We start from the raw sequence: 12,053 nt of genomic DNA, 5'->3' as shown, positions 1-12,053 counted from the left end.
GAGTCAGACACGACTAAATGACTAAACAACAACAACGAAACAGGGTTGCCTTCAGATGTCTTCTAAAAGTCAGATCGTTGTTTATTTCCTTGACGTCTGATGGAATGACATTCCACAGGGCGGATGCCACTACCGAGAATGGCCTGTAACTTCACTTCTTGCAGTGAGGGAACTGCCAGATGGCCCTAAGAGCTGGACCTCAGTGTCTGGGCTGAACGATGGGGGTGGAGATGCTCCTTCAGGTATGCAATGCCAAAGCCACTGGAAAGGTGTTTGGATGTGATGCTATGAGTTGCATCCAACTTGATTTTGCTGGCGAGTTTTTTCTTTCATTTACACATGTGCACTTTTGAACACTAAGAGTTCTCTTTCCTCGGGTGCACATGCATTCTTTAATACCAGCAAGACATGTATCAGAGCTGGGCATGGGGTGGACCCAGGAATCATGGCTGAGGTGCCAGGCAGAACTGAAAGAGAAACCCAGAGGCAGAGACAAGGATCAAGCCAGCAAACCAGCAGGGGAGAGAGAGAGAGAGAGAGAGAGAGAGAGAGAGAGAGAGAGAGAGAGAGAAGGAGAGAGAGAGAGTGCACAAAAGGATGCAGGAGCAGACCAGAGCTCAGGAAGAACATGCTGCTTAAGGAAGGCTCAGTTGGCAAAAGAAGCCCTGACTAGTAGCATCTAATAATCAGCCCTGGCAGGTGGAGTCAATCTGGACAGTTCTTTGCACTAAGAAGGCTGCCATTTGCAGTTCTGTGATTCACCACATGGGGCAGCCAGACACAGATTCTGATGATGATGGACACCAACTCAGATGGCTTTAAACTACGGATTAGACAAATTCATGGAGGTTAAGGCTATCAGTGACTATAGCCAAAATAGCTACTATGTTCTCCCGCCACTATCAGAGGCAGGAGGCCCCTGAATCCCAATCGCTGGGAATCAGAAGTGGGTAGAGTGTTCTGGCACTCAAGTTCTGCTTGTGAACCTCCCATGGGCATCTGATATGGGCATCTGGCAACCCCTACAAACAACACCTGCTTCAGCCCCTCACAGCTTAGAACATCCTGAAAGAAGGCGTGGCTGACTGGAATCCTGAACAGCATCACTCCTATTTGGGATGATTGTTTTGTTACATGCACCCTTTTGTTCTGAAGGTGAATTTGGAGCTGAAATGTGTGGGAGACTTAGTTGTCTCAATGTGCCTTTGCTACAATACCCATTGCAGCATCATGCTTACTCTTCTCTCTCTCTCTCTCTCTCTCTCTCTCTCTCTCTCTCTCTCCCTCTCTCTCCCTCCCTCCCTCCCTCCCTCCCTCCCCACTCAGTCACAGTGCATCACACGCTTTGTAGTCTATGCAGGTCCTACATGCAAATTTAGAGAAGTAGGAGGGAGGTGGGAAATGAGTTAGCACCATGGAGAGCGCCCAGTGGAGGCTGCAAGCTTTGAGCATTGCGAGCAAATTCTGCCTGAGCCTTAAATGGGTTTTTGGCTTCCTTTAGCCTGTGCAGCTCCAGATGTTATTGGACTCCAAGTCCTATCAGCCCCAGCCAGTATAGCCAATGGTCAGGGATGATAAGTGCTGCAGTTCAACAAAATTTGAAGGGCCACAGGTTCCCCACTCCTATTAATGGATAGCTCAGTTGGTTAGAGCGTGGTGCTGATGACACCATGGCTGCATATTCGATCCTCATATGGGACAGCTGCATATTTCTGCATTGCAAGGGGTTGGACTAGATCAGGCATAAGCAAACTCGGCCCTCCAGATGTTTTGGGACTACAACTCTCATCATCATCCCTGACCACTGGTCCTGTTAGCTAGGGATGGTAGAAGTTGTTGTCCCAAAACATCTGGAGGGCCGAGTTTGCCTATGCCTGGACTAGATGATCCTCAGGTCCTTTCCATCTCCACAATTCTATGATACTCTATGAGTGAGGCCTCGACCCTTAAAGGGGAATAGCAGTGGCTTCAGAGGCCAAGGATGGTAATGTTACTAGTTCAGGCCAAAGGGAGTCTGGCCTTGTGATCTTTCCCTGAGGAGACAGAGGCATCGGGGCCACTGCAGAAACCAAGTCCTATTCCCATTCCGAGTGATCATGTAGTGATCACTTTTGCCGTAGGAAAGTGAAGGAGAGAACCCTGGGTCTGAGCTGGAGAAGAAGTCAGGGGCATTAATTGTCAACTTTTATATTTAAGGTGAGCATCATGAACTGCCAGCATCGGTGTTCTGAGCATGGAACATTTCTGTAGCATCGCACTATAGCATAAAGGGGATGGGTGAGGATGAAGTGGTCCAGGGATCCATTCAAAACTAAAGAACTTCTCAAAGGAAAGAGGTGAGTCCTAGCAGAGGAGGTTAATCCCAGCCCTAGCAGTAAGGCAATGCAGGAAAAGAAAAAAAGCCAATTTTGCTGCTGCAGCAAAAGTGCTGCTCACCCCCAAAGGTTCCATCTAGGCAGTCTTCCTTGTGGCAAAGGAGGAGTTCAGTGGCTACAGAGCAAGGGGTGGGGAACCTCTTGTAGCCCAGGGGTGACATTCCCTTATGGGAAACCTGCTGGGGGCCACATGCCAGTAGGAAGGGAGGGCCAGAAGCAAGAGAAACGAATGCCACAACCAGCTAGTTCCTACACATACTCACCCCACCTCTCTATCACATATCTGGACACAGAAGAGTCACAATCAGAGTTCAAGGCCAGGCAAAAGCACTCAAGGAGGATGCAAAGAGGGTCAGCAGTGGGTGTGGCCTGTGGAGAAGGGGATAAGAGAGTCTTGGGGCCACTCAGAGAGGTTCCAAGGGCCACATTCTCTCCCGCCTCCCCCTGTCAGGCCTGAGGTTTCTGCTTTCACCGTAGAGTTGTGACTCCTTATGGACTGCATGGGGAGCCTCCCCCGGGAATCGAGAAGCTGCTGCAAAGGAGGCAGCAGATCTGCAGTGGGAGGACTTGGCACGGCCTCAGCCATGTCTGATCAATAATTCCCCATCTCTTGCTTTTACAGCAGGGCTTGGCCACTTAATTGGGGATGCAGAGAATTATGGATGCAGGGCTGCCAGGCTGGGCAGGGACGTCGTCCCATACACTGGCTGTTCCACTCTTGGCAGAGGAAAAGCGACGAGGGAGACTGTGGGCAAGGAAACCTTTCCTGCACCAAGGCTTATCTATAGTGCCCAGAAGTGGGTGGCAGGCAGGGCTGGAGTAGGCGGGGAAGAGAAAAGCTGGCTTGATGTTGAATTCAACCCAGAGGGTGTCCCTGCCTGCCAGTTTCAGTGTCCTTAGTCTCAGTGTCGCCCCTTGTAGAACTCAGCAAGGATTAGGAGGAGGATGGGGACAAAACTTGAATGACTAGGCTCTGCTCTCACTCCACCTACTGGTGAGCTCCCTGTCTTCAGTCCTACCAGCCCAAATGGGTAGCAGCCACTCAGTGGTGTAGCGTGGCTTGCCAGTGCCCGGGGCCACATGGAAAGGGAAACAGAAGGAGTAAGCATGCACATTCAACTTCCTAATGGTACCCAGGAGATTCCAGCCACAGAGATAAGAAAAGAACAGTTGTTCTGTTGTCTGGAGAAGTCACTTCCTGGTTCACATGGAGAAGCTGTTTTCAATGGAGCCCAGCAAACAGCTGTACTGAGGCAGCAACAGGTGGTGAAATTTTGCACCCTGAACAATTTTGTGCCCAGGGCAACCGCCCCTGTGCCCCCATGCTATGCCACTGTAGCCACTCACTGGTCACACTACTCGTGAAGTAAGAGATCACCTTCCTTCTCCATGTGCTGTCTTCATGCGCTGGCTGAAAAAGCAGGATCCTGTTTTATGGCTGTGTGTGGATGGACTACATGGATGAATTTGTATGGATTCCACCGGGGCAAGAAGGGCCAATGGTCTGACTCAGGATAAGCCAGCTTCCTGTTTTCCTATGGGGTGACAAGAACAGTACAAAGCAGGAGTCACTTAACTATTTGAGCCAGTGGGCACACTTGTAATCTTGAGAAAGTGCCATGGGTTTTGCAAAATGGCCGCCATGGGGTGTGTGGCATACCACAAAATGGCTGCTCTGGGTGTGGCAAAACACAAAGTGGTGATTGGGGGTGGGCATGGCATAATAACTGCCATATTGAAAACTGCAATGAGGGAGAGACATGGCCACAAAATGGTATGAATAGGCCCTCCCCCATCAATGGGGAGAGAAAGGAGCCTCCATCAGCCACTGGCATGTTTGTTCACAGAGAGGCTCTTTGAACTTCTCCTTTGCTCAGAACCAAGGATGGATGGTGCCCAGCCTGGCAACAAATGAAATGTGGGCATGATCCAGGGGGGCATGTTCAGTCTAGGAAATGTCAAGCTGGTGCAAGCAGGAACTGAGCAGAAAGTGTAAATAGTCTCCCATGAATTGTGGATTTTTGAGGGAACATTCAGTGAGACCCTTCCTGGGCAGGTACAGAAGGTCCTGTCAGGTACACTGGTGCCTGTGGATGATGCACTGGTGACCCTGGAGAAATAATTTCTGTAGAATTTGAGTGGACAGGTTCTGTCTGCCCCAACGACACAACACACTTGAAGTAGTATTACACTGCTTTGAGCAGCCACGGCTTTCCCCAAACAATCTTGGGAACTGTAATTCCCTGGGAAGAGGGAATTACAGTGGTACCTCAGTTTTCAAACGTAATCCATTCCGAAAGACTGTTCGGCTTCCGAAATGTTTGAAAACTGAGGCACAAAGAGCAGTCTGCAGTTTCAATGGGGGGGGATGCAGTGGAAGCCATTCGACTTCCAAGGCGTGTTCAAAAACAGAAGCATTTACTTCTGGGTTTTCAGCGTTCATAAACCGAAACGTTCAGCTTCCGAGACTCTCGAAAACTAAGGTACCACTGTATTGTTAAACCCCTCTGCAACTAGCACCTTTCAGGAACTACTATTCCCATGATTCTCTGAGGGAAACCATCATACTCTGCAACTGTCCTGGTAAAACTGGGACATCCTGCTTCTCCATGCGAGAGAATGGTAGCCATTTTGGGTGGAATGATCTTGTGCGATCTCGCACGGGGGGGGGGGGGGCTGGATCCTGTTTTTACCCCCTGGACATGTTGGAGTTTATGAACCGTGACTATTGTGCAGAGTGGTATGACACCGCTTTAAACATATGGTGCATATGGGGCCCCGTGTTGCAAGTGCCATATCCGCAAAGGCCTCCTTTCTCTTCCCAAAAGCCTCTCTCCCCTGCCCAAGGAGAACAGACAGGCATCAGCCTTCCCCGTTTCCGCTTAAGTTCCCCCCACAACTCACTCTCTCTCTCTCTTCCTGCCATCTTCCGGATGAAAGGCAAAACCATCCGAAGGGAGCTAAGCTGCCGGCTTTGAAGGCGTCTCTCCGGAGGCTTCCCCCGGAGCAGCGTATCAAAGAACCCCCAGGCTCGCTTCACGCCACGCTTGTCTGGAATTGAGCTCCGGAGGAACCGCAAGACGGGAGCAGAGTCAAACGGCAGGGCTCCCGCAGGAAATCTTGTTCCGCGGGTCTTCTGGCCTCCCCCCACCCCCCCAGCCTCCACCTTCTGGCACGGCGATGGCTTCAAGCAGCTGCTCTAGGCGAGCCATATTGCAGCACTCATGGCCTGGAAAACACCAGAAGCCAGCAGGAAGTGGAGAGATTGTGGGGCGTCGAGTCCAGTCGCCTCCCTTTCGCGATGAATAATATCTGATACTTTATTTAAAGTGTGTGCATTTATTTCATTTACTGCATGTCTACCCCACTTTTTCCTCATTGGAGCTCAAGGTGGAGCGCATGGTTTTCTGTATTTCATCCCAAGGACATCATGAGGGTAGTGTAGGCTGAGAGAGGCAATGACTGGCCCAAGGCTACCCAATGAGCTTCATGGCTGTGCAGGGATTTGAATTCTGGTCTCTCAGGCCCTAGTCTGACATTCAAACTACTATACCACACTGGTGTGTGTATATATGTGTATTATATGTGTGTGTCTATCACACATATATACACGTGTGTATGTGCGTGCGCGCACGTTTTCCCATGATGACCCCTGTCTGTTGGTTTATAATCTAAAAGACATGACACAAAAGGAAAGAGGGAGGAGGAGGGAGGAGGGAGGAAACAAACCCAGGCACTCCCTCGTACGGTGGTACTTCTGGTTGCGGACACAATCCGTTCTGGGGTGCTGTTCGCACCCTGAAAAGTCAGTAACCAGAGTGGCACTTCTCCGCATGCGTGAACCTCGCAGAATGCTTCTGTGCATGTGCATGCAGCAAAACCCACAAGTAAACACTTCTGGGTTTGCCGCGTTCTTAACCCGAAAAAACGCATCATGAAGCGTTCGCAAGAAGACTATTTATTTACTCCAAATATTTATATGCTAGCTTGGTTTTCAAAGTGGCAAACCATTTAAATCACATTTTACTGTGTTTCAGTACACTATCTTCTTCTCGCTCTCTCGAATAAGGATGCTTCTTCTTAGTCATGGAGTTCTTGCAATGACAAGCTGGGAACTGAACGATTTTCAGGAGAAGAGGAGCCCAAAGTCGCCGGTCTCTGTCTTGAGCTGACCGTGAGGCCCTGCAGCACCATATCCCTCTCCCTCTCTCTGTTGTAGCCTGGCAGTTTCAGGGTACAGTGCTCCTTTCCCAGAATACTCCATTCCATTTCCCTCCCACAGTTATCCTTTACTCCCAACAGACACACAGCATTGCATTGCCACTGAGCATTGCCAGTCTCGTGGTGTGGTGTGCCCAAGCTGATACCAAGCACAGTGACAATTTAAGTTTCTAGGCAGTGGTGGCTGGTACCCATTAGGGCTGATGGGCAGGAAGGCAGGGAGCCCAACAGTAGATGGCGCTAGAGCTAGAATCAGCAATAGGCAGAGCCATCTAATTCTGGTTGTGTCTACTTCCTCCTCTCTGCTAAGTTTTAAATGGGCAACAACCGAGTAAGAAGGAGGAAGCTGGCAGGCAGGGCCACTCCTTGGACTGTGTGTCATTTAGAAGGCAGGCAAGTGGGAGCTGACTGAGGGCAAACTGAGGTTCGTGGGGCAGTGCCCCATTCGCCCTTCCAGAGCAGTCTCCACTGAGTGGACCCCGGCAGTCACACCCCATCTTTTCCACTGAGCAGCTGTTCCCTCTGTTTAATACAACATGGAGCCAGCCTTTTCCTCTCCCCGTTCCTCGCACCCCCACCCCCAAACCATTGGGGATATTTTGTTTCATATCCAGCCTGTTGAAAAGTTTTGGATAACTGGAAAGCCTGGTCGCTGTTTTCTCTTCTCCTGGAACACACAGTTTTGGTATGAGTCTCCCCGCAAGAGATTTTTGAACCAAAACTGCATAGCAAAAAGTCAGAGAGTTGCACAATCCGATTGTTTGTTGCAAATTCCGGGAACTGCAGATTATGTTTGTTGGCATTAAAATGCAAAGCAGACGAAATTCCTCTCCGTTCCTTTCGCCCAACTGGGGCTATTAGAATAAAACAGCTGGTTATCGGTAGAAAGCTGACAGCCCAAAAACAGGAAGAGAGGACATAGCAGGGATCTGTGCAGTGGTGGGGCTTCACCAAGGAGGTGTCACGGTCTGGTCTACAGGCGATCAAAGTTCCAGCTGAGGACGTCGGGACCGGGGGCAAGATGGCGGGGTGGGAGCAGGAACGAGAGCCCAGAAGCCAGGGACCTGAGGGACAGGAAGCAGGGAGTCGTGAAGTCAAGGGTCCGAGAGTTGAGAAGCAGGGGGTCACGAAGTCAAGGGTCCGAGGGTCGAGAAGCAAGGAGTCAAGAAGCCGAGGTCTGAGGATCAGGACGCAAGAAGCCAAACACAGCAAGGCAGGAAACGTGTTGCTGTGACAAAGAGCCGAAGGGAAATGCTGACCTTATATCCCTTCCCGGCTCTTGCCACCAGGTGCAGTGAGTTACCAAGTGGCCTCACCTGTGCGGCCATGCCTTGCCTCTCCAGAACAAACTTAGGAAGGCCCCAGTCCTGCGAAGCCCTACTGGTCACAGGGCCCGGCTCCTGCACGCACTCCTGACAGAAGGCCTTATCTCTGGCCCTCATTGGATTGCTCTTGCCCCTCACTCTTAATTAAATTCTCATTGATTACTGTGAAACAACCACATGATTGCATCAGCTGACCTTCTTTGCAGGAAAAACACAGAATTGTAGTGTTGGAAGGTATCCCCGGGAGTCACCAAAGACCGATAGCCATTCAACCTCTGCTTAAAAACCTCCCACCAAGGAGAGTCTGCTACCTTCCAGAGCAGTCCATTCCACTGTCGAACAGCTCTTACTCTCAGAAAGTTCTTCCTAATATTTAGTCAGAATCTCCTTTCTTGTCATTCACTGGTTTAGCTTTTACGTTCTGGAGCAGCAGAAAACAAGCTTGCTCCATCTTCCATGTGACGACCTTACCTCTCAGGCTTCTCTTGCCTCCATACCCATCTCCCTCAACTGTTCCTCATATGGCTTGGTTTCCCACTTGGTTCAGTCAATCCACTGGATTCTTTCAGTGCATCAGGGATTGCTTGCTCATGATGAGACACACACACCCCTTACGCATGAGCCATGGGATTGTTCTGGGTGCACAGATGCATGCTACAGCCTCACTCTTCAGCAGAGAATTTTTGAGGGTGCTGTTCTCATGGACTGGGAGGTGGTGGCTCCACCTCATCCTCTGAGAGGTCAAAGGGTCCTTTAGCAAGTTTCCTGCACAGAGGGCCCCTCGATGAGATACTTATCCCCAGTTCCAGGGGATCCTGCCTGCTCCCCAAGCTTTGAGAAGGGAGATCTGGTTCATATCCTGAAGACTCTGCTTCTGCTACCAAGTCAGGGCTAGACACAACAGTAGCTCTGTGTCATGGCTGGCACTATGGGGTGGGTACAACTAAAGAGGGAGAAATCAGCGCCCCTTCATGTTCTGCAGTTTATCTGCTGTTAATTTCTGTATCGCTTTTCAATGGCCTTTTTTGTAGGCTGTTTTCATTGTACTGTTACACGTCCCACCCCCCAAGCTCTGAGTGCTGGGAGACTCCAGGGCTTCTGAGTGCTTTGCCAGGTTCGGATTCCTTGGAATAAAGGTCCGTGGAGAGTGTGGTGTTGTTAAGAGATTTGGTTTTACGCTGAAAAAAGAGGAGGCTGCCCAGGCAGGAAGGAAGTACTGTGGTACCTCTGGTTAAGAACTTGTTCTGGAGGTCCGTTCTTAACCTGAAACTGTTCTTAACCTGAGGTACCACTTTAGCCAATGGGGCCTCCCGCCACCACCGCACGATTTCTGTTCTCATCCTGAAGCAAAGTTCTTAACCCGAGGTACTATTTCTGGGTTAGCAGAGTCTGTAACCTGAAGCATCTGTAACCACTGTACTGTATGTAGTGTTACAGTTCCCTGCCAGAGCAGACAGAGGAAGTGATCTCACAGAGTTCTCTCTAGCAAATTTTACAGGAAAGCTCTGTGAGCCTCAGCCCCTTCATGTGCCCATCTGGCAAAGCAGGACTTGTTGGTTTGACTTCAATAATGTCCCACAAGATCCAGTCCGGAATTTGTTTGGGGCAGGGATTTAGGGTAAAGAAAGCACCTGATTAAACTCAAGGTTAGGAGGGGGGCAGGGGAAGGAGATGCTGTGTTTCCTTTCCCCACCCCCCAAGCAACAGCAGGGGGTTCAATCCTGCAGGGTTTTCCTTCGCAAGTGGCTTCTCTGTGGAGAAACCAACAGCAGGGAAGGCATGGCACCAACCAGCAAAACCAAGGGGGATAGAAGTGCCGCAAGCTATTTATTAAAATCCCAACGCATTTCAGAGAAATTCCTTCATCGGGGGTATCTTGAAAAGAGCTTTATATACAGAATTTTTTTAAATAATCTTTCAAACAGTTTAACTGTAACATAACAACACATGCAGAAGTACTAGCAGGCTCTTAAAGTCTATGCAAAATGAAACAAACGCCTTGAAAACGCATATATACAGGCATGGTTACATTACCCTATTCACCTCCATACAGGAAACTAACCCTCTTGGGTGTCACCCCCCCCAAAAAAAAATGTTTGAAATATTATTTTTAAAATTCCATATACTGTACCTGTTTCTCTTTAAAATGCCCCTGATGCATTGGGCTTTCCATAGGCTGTTGGAGAGAAACACAGAATCATAGAGTTGGAAGGGGCTCCAAGGGTCATCTAGTCCAACCCCCTGCAATGCAGGAACTTTCCCCTCTCTCTCGGTTTTGCTTCTCTGTGGGGTAGTTGGTTGAAAGTAAGAGCCTGCCCTGCCAGGATTGGGCAGGGTTTGGGCGTTGGGCAGGAAGGAGGGCCAGGTGGTGGTGGGTTCCTACCTCCTGGGAAGATGCAGGTGGTGGTCAGGTCACTGCCTGGTGGGCTTGGGGTCAGCCAAATCCAGTGCCCAGCTTTAGCATGCCCATGGCGCCCTCACCCCACAGCTGCCAACACTGCGAGGCAGGAGAGGGCTCTCGGCTTTCCCTAAGGCTTCTCCAAGAAAGGCCAGAAATACCAAGCGGATTCTGAATCAAGCTTAAGTGAGTCCTCTCATCACTCACATTTTGAAGACTTTCTACTTGTGGGAATGTTCTGGGGTGCAGGAGAGGATATATTGACTAATTATATCCTTATCCAACTTGTGCTAACAAGTTCCCAAAATATCAGCAGAGTTTATAGACATTCCCCTTTAAGTTCGCAACGGTAACGTGTGCACAGGTTCGCTAGAACCTCTATAATAATTACTCTGGTAATTTCCCCTTTTGTTCCCTCTTAAAATACAAGACACAGCACAGTCTTTATAAAAGTATAAAAGAGTTTACTCACGTTCTGTTCACAACATGATCCCAGAAGGCAGACAGGCTTAAAAAGTTACATACACTTAGAATCTATCTTGTTGTAAGATAGACCTTATCTCCTCTCTTGGCTGAGAGCCAAGAGGGCATCTTCAGATGCTTCCTCATCGAGGGAAAATGGCAGAGAGAGATGGCTGCCTGCCCTGTGCTTTTGTCATTACCTGCACAGGTGAGGCCACACCCACCTCTGGTCACATGCGGAGGAAGTCCGTCCCCAGGAAGTTTACCTGCTTGCTGGACAGACATCCCTCCCCATGTTCTAACATGTACACTCTAGGAATGTTGTCATTGACTGCTCCTGTGTTTACATCCCACACTACTGACCAAAGGCTGCCATCCTTGAGGGAAAGAAACAGCCGCTATTCCACTGTGCTTAGAGCCTGCTCCTTGCCCTGCTGAATTTTGCTCAATAAACACACGAGACGTAACCGGCTGTGTTCTTAGATAAATAAGGCATACCATTCATAGTATCAAATTATAAATTTCAATGGCAGTAACTCATAAAGTTCAACAAACAAACAAAGCAGAAGACCCAGTGGATAGGATCATTCTTTAGTCAGTTCATGCATAAGGTCCACCCGTGTAATGGTGTCTATTCCATCAGTCTGTTCGTAAAGTCCAAAAAATCCACATGAAAGATTGTTACAGTTCCATAAAATCCTTACGCAGAATCTAGGCAAGGATTTCCGGAATATTGGCCTTGTTTCACCATCATCAGTACTTAATGCAAATAAGTAATGCAAATGCAAATAAATACAATATCATGATCTCACACATTTTACAGTCTTGTGTGTTTATTGAGTATGCTTTACGTGACCATAGGTTTGTTTGTTGTTCTGCTGAATTTTGCAACACAGAATTTTGCAACACAGAAATGGTGCCTGGGTTTGCTCACTGAGAGCCAGTGTGGTGTAGTGGTTAAGAACAGTCGATTCGTAATCTGGTGAACCAGGTTCACTTCCCCGCTCCTCCACATGCAGCTGCTGGGTGACCTTGGGCTAGTCACACTTCTCTGAAGTCTCTCAGCCTCACTCACCCCACAGAGTGTTTGTTGTGGAGGAGGAAGGGAAAGGAGATTGTTAGCCGCTTTGAGACTCCTTCAGGTAGTGATAAAGCGGGATATCAAATCCAAACTACTCCTCCTCCTCCTCCTCCTCCTCTTCTTCTCTTGCTTTTTCTTCCTCCCTCCCAACCTACTTTTCTTCTAATGCCATGACTTTCCATTTGAAAGCC

The 12,053-nt window shown here is 49.1% G+C and overlaps 1 long non-coding RNA gene across 1 annotated transcript; it reads right to left on the bottom strand.

Moving 5' to 3' along the window:
- Positions 1-239: 239 nt before the first annotated feature.
- LOC310694619 lies at positions 240-11,729 on the bottom strand. The gene is made up of 3 exons (XR_014519777.1): positions 11,716-11,729; positions 2,639-2,744; positions 240-467 (listed from the first exon to the last, which is right to left on the bottom strand). It is a non-coding gene; the product is annotated as an uncharacterized lncRNA (long non-coding RNA).
- Positions 11,730-12,053: the final 324 nt, after the last annotated feature.

Source organism: Podarcis liolepis (assembly GCF_965112155.1).
Source record: "Podarcis liolepis genome assembly, chromosome: 15".
Taxonomy (NCBI): Eukaryota; Metazoa; Chordata; class Lepidosauria; order Squamata; family Lacertidae; genus Podarcis; species Podarcis liolepis.
The sequence above is the reverse complement of the archived record's forward strand: the minus strand, read 5'-3'. Positions and strand labels throughout refer to the sequence as shown.